Source organism: Pteropus medius, unplaced genomic scaffold (genome assembly GCF_902729225.1).
Source record: "Pteropus medius unplaced genomic scaffold, Ma_sr-lr_union100, whole genome shotgun sequence".
Classification (NCBI taxonomy): Eukaryota; Metazoa; Chordata; class Mammalia; order Chiroptera; family Pteropodidae; genus Pteropus; species Pteropus medius.
The window spans coordinates 39,862,813-39,881,729 of NW_024354875.1; the positions used below are offsets into that span (position 1 = coordinate 39,862,813).

General features: G+C 33.2%; 1 protein-coding gene and 1 non-coding gene across 3 annotated transcripts in view; both read left to right on the plus strand.

Annotated features, from left to right (window-relative positions):
• The window catches only part of PPP1R1C (protein phosphatase 1 regulatory inhibitor subunit 1C), a 106,237-nt gene that overhangs the window by 7,613 nt on the left and 79,707 nt on the right, over positions 1-18,917 (plus strand). The gene's annotated exons all lie outside the window — the stretch shown is intronic.
• Positions 7,760-7,878, plus strand: LOC120597318 (5S ribosomal RNA). The gene has a single exon (XR_005651368.1). It is a non-coding gene; the product is annotated as a 5S ribosomal RNA (ribosomal RNA).

Consider the following 18,917-nt stretch of genomic DNA (forward strand, 5'->3'; position numbering starts at 1 on the left):
CTAGTATAATCTTTAAGTTAAATGAAAGAAAATGAAAGGGCAAATTATAAAACAATGAAATAGTGCCACTTTATTTCAGCAAGATTACTAGTTTTGCTCATTTTGAATAACAGCATATATTGCTCATCTTTTATGTTGATTTCAATTAGAAATAGCTTGGTGACGTATGATTGTAGGGTCAATTTATTTCATTTTTCTTGGTCTTTGTTTCCCTACTTTGATGAATGTAACAGATGAAAATACCTTTAAGGTACTTTTGCATGATGTAGAGAAGCAGTATCTGTAGTAGGTAAAACACTAGCTTTGGATTAAGACCAGAGTTTGAATCTCAGCTTTGTGGGGGTGAGACATTGGGTGTGTATTTAATCTCTCTGTGCTTGGTTTCCTCCTTTCTTAAATAGGATATTGAAGTGTGAAACAATGCATAGATAGCATAGTACCTGCAAACAAGGTGATGCTGAAGTCATGCAATCCCCTGCATCAAGATATCTGTGTTGAGAAAAGCTGAGTTCTCCTAAAACCTGCATTTCTTATTGGAAGATGGCCCAGTTCTTTTTCAATCCTAACTGTATTAGACAGTCTCAGCATCCCTAAGAGATGGGAGTTCTTGATAAGAGAAAAGATGTACCATACCTCTTTAATCATTAGATTAAGAATACACAATTAAAGGCATCTTATATTGTGATATTGTGATATTTCTTCAATTGAACATGTCTTGTTTACAAATATAATTTTCATGAAATATGTCTTTTAAAATTTGTAAAGTAAGCATGCTACTGATGTCTATAAAGTTATGAAAATACTATTGCAAGCATTAGAGATCTTTGTGGCAGATTGGTATATGACCAAAAATGAAATTCATATTCTAATAGTATGTGGAAAGAAAGAAGTTTGAATATCGAATATAAAAACCATTAGAGATAGGTATCAGACACTCATTTTGATTGCTCACATTGATCCCACTCCATTTGTTCTCCCTTCCATACACCATCCCAGTGCTGTGGTTAAGCTTTTTCTTTTTGGTTCCTTCTTTTGGTTCTTCTGACTTAGACTAGACTTGCTCATTTGTGTAAATCAATCTCCACATTTTCCACCTATTTCTCTTATTTAAATTACAGCAGGAGACTCACATCAATTTCAAGTTTTCCCTGACTAACCTCATTCATTGCTGGATTTGTTATTTCAAAACTCTTCCCCATCTCCACCTCTTGAAGCTATTTATTGGTTGATACATTCAATTCAATTCAGTAAATATTTATTGAGTTTTTCTTCTAAGTCCTCCAGGAACATGTGGTCTAGGTAACAGAGAATAATACATCTGGATAAACTAGAATACAATTGTAATAATAGAAATTCCAACTGCTCAGACCATGGTAAGATTAATTCTGGCCAAGACATAGAGGCATTTATTTATCATGCTCACCAATCTCTAAAGCATTTGTATGACTTCTTTTGATCTTTTGGCTTTCAGCTTTTAAGGGTTGGTGTCAGAGCTAAAATTTTATTATTTATTCAAAACTAATAGAGTAGATACATCTACTCAAACTAGCAGAGTGTCTATCTAGTAGAGTAGTTATTAGATACCCATGGATTATTTAATTTAAATGGATAATAAATAGATTTCAAATGAAATGACAATCTATCAAACTTTTTGAGTACTTACTCTCACTAAGGCACAGTGTTAGCTCCTCTGGGGCATAAAATAGTAAACTATCATTTCTATGCTCATGAAGAAACCTACCTGAGACATATTTATAACACATGTGTATTGATAGTAAAACTAACCATAAGTGGCAAAAATACAAAATATATTTAAACTCAGTACAGAAATGTCCATCTCAGGACATTTTGGGGGTATTAAATTATAATGTTGCAAAGCACAGTACAAAGACTAGGTGCTTCATAAGTAGCAGCTATTATTTTGGGGAGACAGGCATGTAGTACCTAGAAGTAGAGGCACTGGAATCATTCAGCCCTGTATATGGATCTCAGATGGCTGCTACTGCCTGTGTTTCCCCAGGAAAGTGGCTCATCCTCCTCAGTTCTATTAAAGTGAGGAAGTTGGGTTCTTATCACTCTGAAATGCATTTCATTTTTTTGAATACTTCCATATTTCACTAAATACAAAATATATTCATTAGAAAGTAGACTATTCTGTGTCTATTAAATAAAACGATGTGCATTTTTGTGTCTGCAAAATAATACACATGGACCACATCATTGTCAGCTGTTCTGGGGAGTTAAAGGCATATCCAGTTTCAAATTTAAGATTGAAAAAGTCACTAACAGCTCTTGCTAATTGTATCTAGTTCATAATCATATCCAAGACAGTGGTACTTGGCAACCTCTAACAAAAAATAAAATCTAACCTTACTGTGTAAGTATCGGAGAAGTGTTATTTCCATATTTCTTTATTTTAGAATTGCTCAGGAACAAACCTACAAGCTTCGGGATTCTACTCTTTCTCCCATTATTTTCTAGTCATGGCTTTGACTAAGTAGTGAGCTGACTCTGTTCCAGCAATTCTAGACACAATTTAGTAGCAGAATTTACTAGGAGCTTAAACTATATTCCTAGGACCTAGGCAGGTGACATATATGAGTGCCTGTACTCTGTGCAGGACATCATGATGGAAACTATGGTTTACTTGGAGGATGCAAGTTCCATTCAAGGCCGTCAGGTTAAACAAACCGACAAAACTACAAACAAAAAAGCCTCCATGAGGGATGGGGGCACCTAGGTGGTAAGATTATAGAGATGCTGGAAAATATCTCCCTAAATCAGGTTCCATACTACCTGAAATTTTACCTTTTGAAGTTATTATTACTGAAGTTATTGTTATTACTATATACTCTATCTTCTAAAATGTAAGTACTCTGGCCAGATGTAATTCCTTCACTCTAACAATTTAGAACAGTAGTCTACCTGGAGCTCAGAAGGAATCTTGAAAGCCTCAGGTGAAAGGGGAGGAATGACCTGGAGAAAATGTCCCAGCTGCTCATTTCCTCATGTCTACTTTGTTAGCTATCACCTCCTTCTCCATGCTATGTCCCCCCGCACATCATCTCTAGTATTTTAAGGGTATCCAGCACATGCTGGGAAATGTTACATCTATATCTGTGAGAATTCTCTGTGCTATGGGTAGAAGATTATCTTTTAATTTAATTCAATGACCTTGTATCACTTAGAGTAATATGATATAGAGACAATTATAGTGCTTAACAAAGCTATTAGTGAAATAAGTTGCCAAAATCTGCATCATCAAAGGAAGATATATTGACAGTCTGGTTAGAATACAATTACACTTTGACCTTGGCAATAATGCTGAGGGAAAAGTATTATATGAACTAAGAAAAGCTAGGAAATTTGTAATCTTTCTTTTTTTTTCATTCTCTGGGAGAAATTTTCCATCATTATGGGAAACAGTTTCAGAATCACATTCTTTGTATATAAATATATATTGACCTGCTTGTAAAATAGAACTTAATGCACAAAATAGAAAAATGAGAACAAAAGTTATTTTGGAATCCAATTTTTAGAATAATTTGCCTCAATAATGCAACATTATTTTATACTTTTTCTCCTGTCTGATGAAAAACAGACTGTTAGAAAACATGTACACATATCTATTTGCACAAACACATGTACATATACATATACATATATAATTCAAATACCCAACCACATCATTGTTTTCTAAAGCACTCCAACTATGTGTAAAAATATCACAATAAAATTTACCTCCACTAAGTGATGTGACTTACAAAGGCCAGGGCCTACCAAAGCATCTAGAAAAGCTTTGTGGATTCATGTTATAAATGGAATAAAACTAATAATAATTATTTAAACATCTAACCATTTGAATTTAAAACCAACATATCAAAAGCTAATCAGATTATTTAAAAACCATTAGTAAAAAAGCCATTGAAATTACTGGCATAGATTCAAATGATGAGATTCATTAAACTATTATTTTTTTAAATCAGAAGAATGTTTTAAAAAATAAGTTACATTTATTGAATAGTAATTGCTTTAAGACTATCTTCTCATTTGGCTAGGCTTTCCATGCCCATTTTCATGATTTATGAATATAAAGAGAAACATAATTAGATATAGAAAGGGAGCTTCTCCTCTACCAGCTGAAAGTTAGTGTCTAACTGAAATGTGTCACCAATTTGAACTCAACCTATTAACTCTTGACCTTAGAATTTCTGTTAATAATATTCCTATTCTTCTAAGTGCTGAACCATCCAAACTTAGAATCATCTCTCTGTCTCTCTGTCTCTTTCTTTGTGTGTGTCTCTCTCTGTCTCTTGCCCCCTAAATCTATCAATGGCTTTTCTGCTGATTCTGTTACACAGGTTGAATTTATCCCTCTATATTTTTATTGCCTCTGGTCAGTCTAGGACTGACTTATTGTTTTATTCCAAAATCACACAATAACTTGCAAACTGCTTTTCCATGATTTTAACCCTGAGTGGTGGTTTTGTGTAGAGCTGAGAGCCCTAACCTTAGAGTCAGTGAACATGGCAAGACTGTCAGACTTCCATGAAGCACAGATTATGGTAATCCCAGCACTGATTGTGCTGCTGGAATCAAGCATAATGTGTGCTAGCAACACTGCTGGTAGTAGACTTGTTCTTTCTCCACTCTGGTTTACGTGAGAGGCTTTGGCAGACTTAATTATGTAATGAGTGATAGGCTAGGGCAGAGTTACTTTTCATAAATGATTTGTTATGACCTCTCATTTGTATATTATAGTTTACTTGTCCTAGCTTTCAATTAGCTATGATAAGGCACATGAGGTCTTCTCATGAAGAGCTCATATATTTTATCATAATCTACTCATGAATCTTATTTCTTGCTTTGAGTCAGTCAGTCATTTCCTCCATAGTCAATGGAACCTCTATTACTCAAATTGTTGATAATTGTGCTCCAGCTGAGATCTAATTAAAGGAAAGAAATAAACAGAGCAAAAAAATAATAATAATAATTGTGTTAGATTATGATAAACATTAATGCTTTTCTATTTCCTCATTTATTTTTTGCTGAGCCTTCTAAAGCTCAATACAGAAAACTTGCTCATTTGCCATAGGTACCTTCTTACTGAAAATAACTTTTCCTTATATGTAGGGATTTCAGATCAAGCAGGACAGACTCAGACTGGATTTGTTTTCTAAAGCACTCCAAGGATTACCCACTCTTCCTTCATAGATCCTAAGCACTAGCCACTTGCTCCAGTGATTAAAAGATTTTTCAGGAATAATACCAGAGACTGAATTACTATCACATTTCAGTGAAAAAAAATATCATGAATGACTGAGCTAAAATGGCTCATCTCAAATTCTGCCACAGGTCATTTTACTTGGTGAAGAGCCCAGAATTCCTGCTTTACTCTGCCAATGAAGGGCACTTTTTGCTTAAGGTCTTGGAGAAAGTCAAAGATGCTTTATACCCTAGTTCTACATATGGTTCATAGCCTTCATTGGAATCAAGGCCAAGATGAGCTGTATTGTTTATATAGACAATTACAGTATAAGGAGCAGATTCAAAAATATATTTTGATATACACTTAGGATACAAAAACATAAAATATCTCTAAATTACATATAAAACAATTTTAAAAACCATGTAAGTTTAAAGGCAAATTTAAGAAGTTAATAGTAATGTATCTTACCTTTGAAAGTTTTATAGTTTGCAACCTATTTGACCTATAATATACATCCCAACAACTCTGTGAGATGAATTTTACAGAAGGAGGGCGATAGGAGAGCTGCTCAAGTCAAAGAAGCTAGTAAGTTAGTAGGTCTAAAATTTAAACATAGGTTGTCTATCCAAGGTCTGCGCTTTCGACTATGTTAATAACATTTTTCTTTCTACAAATAGGCAACATCATACTCTTGCTGTTTTATTTCTGTCTCCTTCTTGGAAGTAATTATAAGCAACTTCCTCATTGTAACTTGACCAAGTAAGGTTCTTTTTGATGTGAATATCAGAATGTACTTCTTCTTATTCCAAAGTAAGTAACTTGGAGTGGTGATTCTATACCTTTTCCTTTTTTTTTTTCTTTGATAATTATTAGACTTTAGAGTTATTAATACTAGATTTTTTTATGTAAGCAAAAAAATCATATAACCAAACAAAAATAAATCTCATGCATTATTTCATTTTTAGAGTTAGACCCTGTTATTTATGTCTTTATTTGCTATCTATATACCTACACTTATTAAAACAATCTTTGTCTTGACTTAAAACATTAGTTGGAAGGCTAATACAAAAGTTTACATTTGTATTCTAGTTGACCCAGAATATGACTGATTTGTATACATACTACATTGTCATCTTTTCTTCCAATCTACTGTAGTTCTTCTTATCTTTTTAGACTCAGATCAAATCCCTCTTTCTCCATCAAACCTTCATCGACCACTCCAGCTGGAAGGCTTTACTGAAGTAGAAGTAAAAAGTCACTGGATTCATTAACTCATTTGCTCCGATTGTCAATGACTTTCTGTCACCTAGTAATACCCTGAAGGAATAAATTATAGAATTATTAAATTTTGATGTGAGTTAGAAGAAGAGATGTTGGGTCACAAGGCCCTTCCATGTGTATCAGGCTTTAGTTAAGTCCTCTTTGGGTAGCAGGGCTGCAGAATAGGGCTCTGAGGATCTGGGAGAGTGACTAGGAGAAACTCTTACTTTGGGAGGAAAATAGGGACCACTTAAAAATACCTGATTTATCCTTGTCTTCACATTTCACAAGGACCTACAAATGATAACCCATGGAATTGTCATATTTTTGAGAGTAATTTAAAGTGGCTTTTGCAGCACAACATACAGGATGAAAAACATTCTTGAAATCATCTTAATAAGGCTAAATTTTAGTAGTTGAAGACTTGAGCTACTTGTTTCATTGCTTTAGTATAGACATGCTGCGAATCAAGCACCATAGACAACTAGTGACTGAATACATAGATTTTGCGTAATAATAATCTTGGGACTTCTTATGTTTTATAGGACAATCTAAAGACTGAATATGTTTGTCTAATAACCAATTTTATTTTTCTTTTACTATCTTTATTCAAATCTGATTTTAAATTGTCAGTAAAGTGGTAATGATAGAAAACTGAATATAATCAATTTGGTTGTTTTCTTACAGGAATACAGGAGTTCAAGAGTTCAATTCAATACCATCATACGGCAGCAGTATCTAATCCACTAATGGCCATATATTTTCCTTCTACGGCTACTAGCATATGTGCCCAGATAAATAGAGCTAGGTTTCTTTTCATTTCTTTTGAATTATGAAATAAACATTTCACCCAGTAATTCTCTTAAACTATTTCCTTTTCTTAGCAATAAGTTAATAGTAACCTGTAGTCAATACCGAAAATAAAATAGTTCTTTACTTACCAAAAGCATTTAAAATTGCACACTTCACCTAAGTCTATTTGATTGGTTTGTATGTAATATTCCTACATAAGCAGAACATATTGATGGTAGAAAACATAATTTTAAAGTGGACCTTGTACCTTCTGTTTCTTTCCCATCACTTTGTACACAAAGAAACCATAGAAACAACTTACTTTGGTCCCAGTGAATTATTTGCAGGCATATCTACATAAAGCTTCACATTACAACATCTCAGCTGCTTTATTATCTTCTGACTAATATTAGATTGGGCTCTATATTTCTGTTATCTGGGTACTTATTAACATGTCTATCATTATAGGCATACTGCTGACATATTACATAAAAATGAGTCTACAGCCATGCTACCCTGAACAAGCCTGATCCCATCTGATCTCAGAAGCTAAGCAGGGTTGGGTCTGGTTAGTACTTGGATAGGAGACCACCTAGGAAGACCAGGTGCTGTAGGCATAAAAAGTAAGGGATTGTATGCTGAAAAGGTCCTTGCAATCTGTGAGGTCAACCAAGGGTTGCCTTGCCTAAAAACAAACAAACAAACAAAAAAAAAGAGCTCATTGTAGGCATCGACCCCATTTACTCATTTCTAATTTAGTTTGACATTCTTCTTGTCAATTTTTCCACACATATCACAACCACACATACTTTCTATTGAGATTTTTTTCCCCTTTTAATATTAAATTTTTCTGTGGAGAAGCTAGAATTTGGAATTGACCTCGTGTTGTTAAAGCTATAGGCTTACATATCACTTTAGTGAAAAATCTGAAAGGCTTTAGCATCAAACTACTTAGGAGAAAGTAACTTTCTTAGATATGAAATAAATTTTTGAAACTTCAACATAAAACAAATTTAGAAGAAATAGAGTATGATGTTCTACTTCAAATCGTACATTCTAAGGGATATATACAAACTGAAATAAAACAAGGAAAAGCAAAAAATAAAAACAATTTAAAACATCATTTGTACTGAAGTCATCAGATTTATATTTTTATTAATAATGTAGTTATTATGCAAAATGGGTAAAATTCCTTGTTCTTAGAATAGTTGGATTTTGCCTTTTACTAATAATTTTGGTTGAATGTTTGCATGAAGGAAAAAAGAAAATGACTAAGATTGAAAGCACAAAAATGATATTTCAAAGAACTGAAAAAATATTATTGGCTTTTAACATTGTTTATTAATATACTTCACGATCTTGACTGATTTGCATGCCTTAAATGTTCCAAATCAAATTATAAATACAGTAACATTTATACTAAGTGCCACCAAATATTTGGTAGCACAAAGCATATGTGGAAAAATGTATTGATAAGATCACCTCAAATAGTACATTGTAATTGTCACCTTCTTCCTCTTCTTTTCCTTCTTCCCCTTCTTCTTTCTCTTCCTCTTCCTCTTCTTCCTCTTCCTCCTCATCCCTCTTCTCTTTCTCTATCTTCTCCTCTTCCTCCTCCTCCTCCTCCTTCTCTTTCTCCTTCTATAACTTGTAGAACTATTTTACGCAAAGCCATGGTAAAAACAAAAACAAAAAACAAAAAAACCTGCCCTCGACCATCCTATTGGGAGAGGATGAAATCTGTATTTTCTCCCATAACCAAGCATATAGCAAGGAGCTTCCTTTGGTGAGGGGTGGTGGTGGTTAATAACATTGTGACAATAATCAGTGTGTCAAAAATATGAAGGGGTGCATAAATTGTCAATAGTTTAAACTATTATAGTAGAGTCATCTGTAATTTGTGCTTATATTGGAGATCTACTCTATATAATATTCTTGCCTCATCTTTTCCAAATAGTACTCTTGTGTTTCACTATTTATATTCACATTCTTCTTATGGAATAACACTCAAATTCCTTAGCCTGATATCCAAGATCTTCGATAGTTGAGGTCAAACCAAATTCTCCAACTCCACTTTATTCCTAGGCCTGAACTTGCATCTCTGGCCAGACTGGCAACTTGTCCTCTAACCATTTCCACCATAAATCTTCAAATAGAAAAATTTAATAGAAAGATTCCTACTTAGAATGCCCTCACCAATATTCTATTTTACTAAATATTTACCTTTTTTTAAAGATGCTCAAATCTATTATTCATTTCTGGACTTGGACATTTATCAGAAATATGTCTTCTAGCAGCTCAGAGTTGGGAAAATACTACTAAGTAGAGTACAGTTAGGTAGTGGCTTAAATTTGCAAATTTCCTACATTCCACTAGGGGTGGACATTTATTCAGTCCTGTGGCATCTCTAACCTAATAAACTCAAGTCAACTTCTGTGACTTGCTGAATTACCACTTTTTTTTTTCCTGAAGCTTAATATTACCTTTGAACTTGGCACAAGTATAATTAACCACTGGGGGAAAAAAATGCTTAATAGTCACCCTACTTTCCACTAAAACCACTCTCCTTCATTAATTTTGTTTAAAAAATGATTATTTTTGACAAGCAAAAGAAGCATGCCATAAAATTGGTAAAAGCTATGGTATTGGTTCTATTTTGGTCTCATCTCTATGCAGGATTAACTTTCTCCAGGAATCCCAACTGACGATTAGTGAGATTTCACTTGGCCATTTTCATGATGAGGAATTTAGCTGTTTTTGAAGCACCATAATTATGACTGAACAGCTCTAATTGTTAGAAAGCTCTGCCTACACCTAGTTGAAATATCTTTCTTGAATTTTTTAACTGCTGGTCTTGATATATCTGTGTGAAGGATATCAGAAAAAATTTAATACTTCTTCCAAATGGGAACCCTTCATATATTTGGGGACAGACATTTCTTTTGCCCTCAGTTCTCCTTGTCTAAAATTTTTAGTTACATCTAGCTTTAGAATTATGATATGGTTTTTCAGAAATCTTCCCATTCTGCTCCTTAGTGATACTCGTATTTTTCAGCATAGTACCCAAATTTCACTCATTTAACAAGTAGTTATTGAACATCTACTATAGTCTAGGTATTGTGCTAAATGTGAAGATTCACAATGAAAGGCGATGGAGTTTGTGGTAGCAGAAATATAAGATACTTTAAAAGCACATAATAGGAGCACGTGACTCAGTAAAGGCTTAACGGAGGGAGGAAGTCTGTGCTGAAACCTGAAGGAAAAGGCAGGGAAGACTATTCAAGGCAAAGGGAAAAACAGGGACAAAATCTCAGAAGTTGGGCAAGGCATTGCAGATTCAAGGAACTGAGAAGAATCCGTATGGTATAACATGGAGTGGCATCAGGTGGGACTGGAGATTAGGCAGGCACCATGTTGGGGAGTGCTATAAACATTTTAAAGGAGTTTTGATTAGGAACCACCAAATGGTTTCAAGCAGGAGAGCTCACATGCTTGAATTTTATTCTGAAAATTTCCTTTGGCCACAGATAAAGAATGAATAGGAGGAAGGAAGTCTGAGTGCAAGAGGAGTCAGTAGACTTGATTAATTGAATGGCAGATAGGGAGATGTAATAAAAAATAAGTTTGAGCTAAGGCTACAGATCCTAGGGCCTTTCCTAAGAAGGCAGAGCACATTTGGAGAGAAGCGGGGAAAGACGATGAGTTCAGAATGGAACACATTACTTTAGATATAGTGGAAAAAATATCTCTGATTCTAATTCCACATGAAATATTTAAAACATTTCTGGAAGTAATGCCTCAATAATGGAGCCACTGGTATTAATAATCAATTTACTAAAGCCTTTTAAGAGTAAACACAATGCACTTATAAAAAGGAAATGTTTACCTAGAAATTATTACCTTAATAATACTACAGGCTCCATATAACTACCTGAAAAACCATTATGGCTCTTAATCGTTTAAGAACTCCAATTAGACACATACATAATTATCAAGCATTAGGATTATTTACTCACATCTACTTATCTGCTAAGTACTTATCACTAATATGCTGCCAGACAATCTGGGGCATGGGTGTTAACCTGCCTCTGACAGATGTACCATATGCATGGGCTCTAAGGAATAGCTAATCTTGAATTGTCTGACCTCAGTTCAACACATCTATTTAAATTCAAAGTCCAACTGGAGCAAAATTTTTATTCTTCTCTGATGAGTTTTATATCCTCATTTTCAATGTTTAACAAAGTGAGTATAGTGAGGAGGAGTCAGTAGACTTGATTATTGAATGGCAGACAGGGAGATGGTAATAAAAAGTAAGTATGAGTTAAGGCTACAGATGCTAGGGCCTTTCCTAAGAAGGCAAAGTGTGGCTGAACAAGTTATCTAAGTATGGATCTTGGAAATTTTAAAGATTTGTAAAGTCAGAAACAGCATAGTTTCAGTGTGTAACTAAGGAATTTGTTACATCTCATATAAACACATATTTTCTATTTTCTATTATTTATGTTATTAATACTTTATTTTCAGTCTTAAATAAATGCCTGACTACACTATTTACTTTGTCATCTTCTTGTTCTCAGTCCCTTTCACATCAATCTTAGAAAAATTATATTTCTAAAAGTCAGGTATAATCAAAAGATACAACCTTTGGAAACAGAAAGACTGAGGTCTGAATCCCAACTCTGCCACTTACTAGTTCTGTGACTTTAAGTGAGTCACCCATCCTTTCTGAGTTTCAGTTTGAAAACATATATAATTAATAATACCTACCTCATAGAGTTTTTTGAAGATGAAAATAATGAATGAAAATGTTTCCCCATTATAGCATCATCGTATTAGAGCTAAGAGCAGTAAGAGTAAAACATTAATCTTTTGGATAGTGTTGAAACAGAGTTGTGCTCTTTTTTTCCCTCAACTGGAAGTCCTGCCAATATAGTTCATTGCAATCATTGGTTTTGTTTGATGGTGATTTTATGCATTCTGAGATGAAGTGTTCCCATAGACCATTGGTTGAAATTAAGGAACTGGCAACTTAAAAATCATTAAAAGGAAATTTAAACTAATACCATTATTGCCTAGGATTTTACTAAACAAGATATAAACAATGATATTTGGGAGTCAGGGTTTCGTTATAAAAGATCAAAGACAATTTGATCTTCACAGGAACCTTCTTAAAACTCTTAAAAATATTATGTTTTAATTTCATAGAAAATAAGGACTAGGATTAGTTGAGGGAGACTAAAAGTGGATTTCAAGTTAATCACAAATGGCCTAGAGCATTGCTGGAATAAGAAGACTAAAAAAAAAAATGATACTTTAGCCAATTTGTCTATAAGTGCTGGGGACATCCTTGGTTTTCAGGACAGAAAGATAAATGTCATTTATTGAATGTGGTTACAATTTTGAGTAAAATTACATGGACTAATTAAAAATTGTCTTTAACGTTTCATGACATTTTTTCTGCCTCATCTTTTTCTTTTGTTAGAAGTGGCCGTCAGTTTTGAGCAGTTTCCTCTTGTAAGGCAGATGTGTTGAAACCTGCTTGTAAAGCCATGTGCCATTATTAGCGAAACAATGAAGTTAAAACCCAACCCTATACATGAACCATTATTGAAATATTTGAGGTACTGCAAAAAAGCAAGAAGCTTTGAACAATTATCAAAGTTAAAACCATGGATTAAAGAAAGCTTGCAATATCAGGATTTGAACTGGTTAACCTGGCTACTCACTGCTCATTGATGGTTTTCAGAGTACTCATTATATTAGTCTTCAAAACGAGAATGTACGGTAGAAATTTCCTTCTTTAAAAGGAATACTGGTTAGGTAATGGCCTACATTACCATATTTTATTTATAGAAATTGCTTCCTTTTTGTTATCTTATTTATGCAGAATCATGAGAATAATTAAAAACAAAAACAATAACTTGTATACTGGGACTTAGGAAATCTGTTTTTTAGTTTCGAATCTGCCATGATCTAGGTATAAAAGAGTTAATGTCTTTTAGTGTCATTGTCTGGATTTATAAAATGAAAAGATTTGATGATGTAACATCTTCAATCCTTTTCCCTGTATTAAAATTTAACAATTTTAGTTATCGTTGGATTACACACACACACAAATTCTACATAGATTTTCTAACACACTGTATAACCGATTGCTCATGATGTCCCATCATCCTATGATGGCATATTATGGTTTATTTATTTTAGAAAATACCAATACCATTACTGATACTACTAATACTTTAATTACATTTCCTTTCAAATCTAAATGTCATTTAATATCCAATTGAAATTCCTGAGCTTCATAGGAAAACCCAGTTGAGCATAGATCCCCAAACTGTCTTGTATATAATGCTTTGTGTAGGATTCTATGCTTTTGAGAATAATGCCATGTTGAGGCATGTGATGTTGAAATGAAAAAAACCTAGAATAGGGTCTTCTGTTCTGATTTCCACTGAGTAACCTTGGTAAGGCACTTTGTCTTTTTTTCCCCAGTGCCATTTTTTCCTCATTAGTCAATTAAGACACAATACCTGGGAACTATGAGTTTTAGCAGACCTACTGAAAAACACAGGACCTGAAAATTTTATTTGGACTTAGCACATTTAAAAATATTTCACATGATGCAAAATATATACAAAATACTGTTCAATTGTACACTTGAAACTTATTGGCTTTTGTTGATCAATGTCACCTCAATAATTTTTAATAATAAAAAAAGACCTCTCAGGTAAAGGAGAAAATATTTCAAAATACAAATTAATATATTACATAAATGTGTATAAAATACATCAGGTAGTTATTTAAAACTCAAAGAATGTAGTTATAAATACATGGTATTTATTGTGAGCTATGAGTGCATTGTGACATGCTTGACAGGATTCAGGGTAGGCCCCTCCAAGTCATTGCTCATGCCTTAGGTAAAGACACCTTGGTAAAGAGGAACAGACTCAGTACTTAAAGAGGACACTGTCATCTCTCTCTCTCTCTCTCTCTCTCTCTTTTTTTTTTTTGACATTTAATGTTATTTTGTATTAGTTTTGGGTATGTAGCAGTCAGACATTTATATAATTTATGAAGTGATCCCCCTTGCCTGACACTATACATAGTTATTACAATATTATCAACTATATTTCCTATTTTATACTTTATATCCCTGTGACTATTTTGTAACTGCCAATTTGTAGTTCTTAATCCCTCCACATTTTTCACTCAGCCTCCAACCATCCTTCTATCTGGCAACCATTGGTTTGTTCCATTTATCTATGAGTCTGTTTCTGTTTTGTTTGTTTATTTATTTTGTTCTTTAGATAAAAACACTGTCACCTTTTAAAATTTTACAATATATTCAGTTTTTAAAAAAATACTTTTATTATAATTCTTAATGGTTTCAATCAAAGAAAACTTAGAAAATGTGCTTTTGTGATAACTTTACCTTTGAAGTAGTAGAGCAAAGCATAAGGTTTTTGGAGTAAGATAAATGACGTTTTGTATCTCAGTTTTACCACTTAGCAGTTAAGGGATACAGTTATAGGCACTATATGGTAGTTTCTTAATGAATGTTAGTTCTTTTCATTTTAAACATAAAAGTTGATTGATTTGGTATTTTTGTAGAAATAATTATGTATATATTTGAAAGAGAAACTGATTTATATTCTTTTTAGCTAAAACATGTTAACATTCCAACTTCTTTAAACCATAGGCATCATTTAGTCAGACTAAGTATCTAATTTTGTCTTTGTTACTGTCAAATAGCTATATGAATCCGTGTTTCTAATTATGTGGTCAATTGCACTTATCCCCCATTAACTACTTAAAAGTAGTTAGACATCTGTCTAATTTTTGTATCGTTTTATAGTCTAGGCTCTAAAATATTATGTTTGTGTGATTCATTGCCAATTTTTCAATTATGGAACTAAAATTTTAATCTCACTTTTATCCATGATCCAAAAGGAATCTTTCCTTGTCATCACAAACACATGATAACATATCGTTTACTCATCTTCGAAGAGGTTTAGCCATCTTTGAAGTCTTTGCCAAATACTTGGTAGGCCAACAGATTTTTTAAGTTTCACTAAAGGTAGATGTTCCAATTGGAACAACTACATCTTTAGGGTATTTATTTATTTTGATTCTTTTAGTATGAATTTTGACATAAATTAATAAACTAATTTTAAAAAGCTATATTTCTGGGGGCACATATGTAAAAATATATGTATATAGTATGTATGTATATATTGTATATATCTCTATAAATATATTTGCATATGTGCATATGTAATATATGTATATAGTATGTATGTATATATTGTATATATCTCTATAAATATATTTGCATATGTGCATAATCAAGATATGTCGATACATTTGGAGTTAATAATTTATATTTTGTGGACAACACAGTCAATAGAGCTCTAGTCTAAGTCTGTTTCCAATTTGCTACAGTGCTTAGCAGTTTGATGAACTTTTCTAGGCATTTGGTTTGTTCACATGTAAAATATAGAGTGTCCTATCTATTCTCCTTGATGAGATGATACTGGAAGCAGATTTGAGGTATGACCAAAGTCAGGTAAGAGAGAAAGGAAAACTTTTGTGCGATTCTGGAATCAAGAGTAAAATATTCTGTGTGTGTGTGTGTGTGTGTGTGTGTGCGTGCGTGTGTATGTGCACATGCACACACACATAATCACTCATATTCAGGGGAAAGAGTGGAGAGAGAAAAGGAATTTTGTTCATCAAATATGCCTCAATAAACCTGGGGAGAAAAAGAGAAAAAGGCAACTGGAATAGAAAAGACGAAAACTGGGGGCATAGTGGAGGTTAAGGCTAAGGTAGATCCCTAAAGTGGAAGTTACTTATTGCTTTATTGGAGTACTTTGTAGTGACCGTCTTGCTTAGCTATAGATAGAAAGAAAAGACTTTTGTACAAAACGCACGGGAGAGCTACATAATACAAAGCGAATATGCCATTGTAGAAATTCTTTAAACTCTCGGAATTGTGTCAAAGTATTCTTGAATCTTTGATAGACTAAATATTTTAACTCTTTAACCATCATCCAGTTTACTGTTAATGTTGCTGAAATTAGTATTATCAGAATGTTTTTTTCTCATTTCATCCTAATTTTTTATATTACTTATTACAAATTTCTTCTTATTCACTGCTTTTTGCCCATATGGCTTTAGGTTTTCGCATGAATGGAAAATGAGTCATGCTAGAATGAGATAGGATGAAGGTCTTATCATGGCTGAAATCATATGACTCTAGAACAAACTTCAGTTAAGTCAACTTGATTGTAAACTTCTGAGAAAGTTTTGTGTCTTGTTCATTTTTCTATCTGTTCTTCCCGGTCTAGCACTGAATTTGCACATTAGAATGTTAACATTTAAAGACTATAGGATCGAATTGAAATAATTTTTCATTTGCTCATTTATTCAATAAATAAATAGGCTTTGAGCTCTGACTACATATTCTAAGTACTTGGAGAGGCAGTGGGGAAGAAAACGAAGTCCTCATTCTTTTGATGCACACGTTCTAGTGAGAACTCTACTGAGACATGGAGTCATTAATCGCTAAGCTATTATTTCTAATATAAAAGTTTCTGTAAATTTGTGTCCTGTCAAAAAAGAGCAATAAGTTAAAATGTATGATGTGCTGTATTTCACAAAAACATTCATTCACAATCATGTATTTAATAGCAGTTTAGTTCAGAACATATTGTTTTCATTGAAACTATCATACCATAAGAGCTTTGTCATCTTAAAATAGATGCACAATGCAAAAGTTCTAGATTTCTGGGTAAGTCAGCAAAGGGAGAAAAATCATGGTCTTTTGTAATATAAAACAATGTGCTGTTTATGTTGCTGAGTGGTCATTTTTCTCAATTAATGTCAGCTAAAAGAACATGGTTATAGTTCAAATTTTTTGAGACTTTACGTCCATTTAGACTAATCAATAATAACCATTTCTATTGATTTCCCTCATATTTTATCTTTGTAAGTCTATCTTTTTAAGTATTTTTAAAAATGAATAGTAATGTGAAAAAATGACTTCACACTGTATAGCTCTGGACTATAATGATTTGTCTAAATTAAGCCAAAATAAAAATATTGAGGATATAATTACTGAGTCCAGTTTCTGTGGTAGGCATGCTAGCTAAAATAGATAGTAAGAATCTGATTTGTGAGCTTATAAACTGGTTTTAGAAAACAAGACAAGGATATTAGTAGAGGTGAGAAACAACATAAAGGAATTATAATAAGAAAGAAGATAATTCATTATTTAATGAATGAAGTCAATAGTAAATGCCATAAGAGTTCAAAAGAGTGATAACTCTCAAAAAATTTGTGTTTTTAGAGTTGATTTTATGGATGAAATGGTATAGCTTGTGGAAAATTATGGAGGTAGAATGTATGAAATTAATTGCTCAGGTCAGTTGGACTGGGGCAAACAGTTAACATAGAAGACCAATAAGAATTTAGGTGTATGGGAGCCAGTGTGTGTGTGGAGGGGCTAGAATGAGAAACTGTGAATTTGTCTTGCAAAGTAGAAATTATTGGCATTGTATGAGCTAGAGTATGATGTGATCAAATAAAAATCAGTCTTACAGCATGCAGTGTGGAAAGAGCAATGGCAGCAAGGTCACTTGGGAGACCAATGTAATAGTCTAGGAATGAGTGGTAAAAATATAAACTAGGGGATGGTAAAGTAATGGATTGTAAAAGACAAATGCGTGAGGCTTTGAGAAAAATAAATCAATTGATTGCCTGAATGAGCAAGCTAAGAGAACAAAACAGGACTTCAAGAATGGATAAGGTAGATCGGGGGAGGGTTGGGAAATAACCTGCAGGAAGGAAATAATTTTGTGGTAAAAATGAAATCAGTTATAAATATAAAAGTAAAATTATGTAGCTACCTAATAACACATTAAACAAATTCATATTGTGTATGCAACATATACATTACTGATGTTATTTTATGTGTATTATAGTTATATATTTTTATACCATGACAGAGTGCTTATACACAAACCCCAGCTTCAATAATAAAATCAAATGAAAGCTCTATTTAAAAATGAGATTCTTTAAAAGAGTAGAAGTTTACATCATCATAGATGCAACTTGAAATGTTGCAGTTCTTATCAACCTCTGGGTATAGATATGATCTTATTTATAATAATTCCTAAAGTTCCCTTGTGTGGTAGCCATTACCTGCTAATGTGGGCCCTCCAGCCCCATGCATAGTGCTTTCCCTAATCAAATATTTTCTTGAATCCCTGGGTGAAGTATCACATATGTGCCACTTCTCATTATTCTTACTGCTCCATTGGACACAGCTGTTACTACTTTGAGCTGCACATCTTTCATTAGTTTGCAGCCACCCTCAGCCTTGAGCTTCTGGGTAATTCAATGGCACCATGCTTTGATTGGTCGAAAGTATCTCCTTTCCCTGTTTTTGGATAAGGAAATGAGTTCAGAGAGATCAAGGAATGTGGCAGGTACCATAGGATAAATCAGTGGCAGAGATGGGATTCAAACTTAGATCTGACTGCAAATCCTGTACTTTTAACCATAGAGTTTTTAATAATTATGAATGTCATGCAGTCTCATAGACAACATTGAAATAAACTTCGGATAGGAGCCAGACTCATTAAAT